Genomic DNA, 2,000 nt, shown 5'->3' on the forward strand with positions numbered 1-2,000 from the left:
AATACTACCAAGTGCAGCCTTGCTGAACTGTCGTGCCGTGGCAGCCCTTGTTCTATGGCACGTGAGGCAGTGCAGCCTGTCGTGTGGTAAGGGCACATCTTGGCCATGGTGTGACAGGAAGGGGCAGTGGCCTTAGGCCACAGCTGGGGAATGGAGCCTCTCGGGACAGGGTGATGTAACGCGGTGTTCCTCTTGCTTCTGCCCAGAAAGAATCGCCGTGGTCTGAGCGGAGGAGGGAAATGGTGTGTGTTGCTGCCAAGAGGGAGAACTGTCCCCTTTCCTAGCTGGCTGTGCTGGGGCTCCTGCTCCAGCTCAAGAGCTGCTTGGGAGTTTCTGTGGCAGGGTGGTGAGTGTCCATGCCAGGAAGGGGACTGCCAGGCCTGCAGCAAAGGGGAGCAAACAGGCCTGGGGGGCAGGAGGGAGGCAGGGGGTCAACTAGCAGAACAGAGGGGAAGGAACTGAGGTCCTTGTGCATTCCTGGCTGGTGTGCTTCATCCTGAACAGGGTCCCTGCTGCCTTCGTGGGGAGAGGGCAGGGGTTGTCTGGAAGGAGGTATGAGACAGTGTGATCGGTGAGAGGAATGGCTGAGGCGTGCCAAAACAAGAGGAAAGGTGGTGAGAAAGGCTCGCTGTGTCTGTGGTGAAGTGTACTGTTGTGGTGAGAACCCAGGAAGGTGTTTCACGACAGATTCCCTCTGGCTGCACAGCCCCTACCTCTCTGCTGTTTGTGGCGTCCCATGCCAGATGCAGCACGTCAGCGAGTCGCGATGACTCACCAACCATCTCGATGTGGCAGTGGAGCGCTTGAAATGGGTGAGATGCTGCAGTTCTGCTCTCAGAGCACAGGTGAGTCGAGGCCTGCTGGTGGGGCACCGGGAGGAGCGGACCGTGGTGTGCCAGCAGAGTGGCTTTGCTGTGGCCTGTGTGCTCTCTGCCAAGGGAAGCAATCCAGTTCTGTTTCGTGCTGCTGAGCGACACACAAATCTCAGTGATTGGTTTCAACAAGGGCTCAAGAAAACAAAGGTTGTGAAGCATCCAGATATTTTTAATTGGTGAAATTGGGCTTTCCTGCTCTGTGCACGAGTTACTCACTTGAGCTCTGCGTTCATTGCACTGCACCTCACCTTGTAGGCACGCTGTTCTAGCTCTGCACGGCTGCTCTGGGACCAGCGTCTCGCCTTCGGTCTGTACAGTGGATCTCAACTTTGCTTCTCTGTTTGACCCGTGGTGCACAGGCCATTTTCATTGTTGTCTGTGGAAGGAGAGGAGTGTGTCAGTGTGGTGTACGGACTGAGGCTGAGAAGAAAAATCTGCCCTTTCTTGAAGAAGAATCCTTTTTGCTCCACAACCCCGTTCATTTTCTACATAAAAAGTAAATGACTCAGAAGCACTTCTGTTACCCTTGGTTTAACATTATGAATCAAAATTTCCCCTTTTACTGTAGATCTTGTGTATGCAGTAAAAAGTAAAGAGGGAATTTTTGCCATCTTAAATATTGGGAGAAGCGATAACTGTTGCAGTATGTTGTAACACTTGGCATTGTATCTTCATAGCGATGGTAATGGCTCTGTAGAAATTTTAATTTCTACTTTCTGTGTGGTTGTAGACTGATGTTATTTTTTGGCAACAAATGATTCAAAAAAAGTGTTTAACCTTATAAAACAGGATTTAACTTCTGAAATAATAATTAGCATTAACTGGATGACTTAATGTCGCCTACCTGAGATAAGCATAAGGATCTTTTTCATGATTGTAAAATAATGTAAAATGTTTCAGACTGTTACTCTTAATAAGAGAAATAAACCAGTGAACTTCTAGTTGCATGAAAACCTTGGGTAATATTTTTAGTTGTCTTTGTGCTAAATAATAGTTTTGTGACAAAATTAAGGATTGTGTAGCAAGTTATCGCACATCAGATAGACTTTATCCTGGGAACGTCTGCTTACCATAGCATTCTGTTTCATGTAGTATATTATTAGCCTGCATTTAGACCCTTAAAGG

Source organism: Phaethon lepturus, unplaced genomic scaffold (genome assembly GCF_000687285.1).
Source record: "Phaethon lepturus isolate BGI_N335 unplaced genomic scaffold, ASM68728v1 scaffold18999, whole genome shotgun sequence".
NCBI classification, from domain to species: Eukaryota; Metazoa; Chordata; class Aves; order Phaethontiformes; family Phaethontidae; genus Phaethon; species Phaethon lepturus.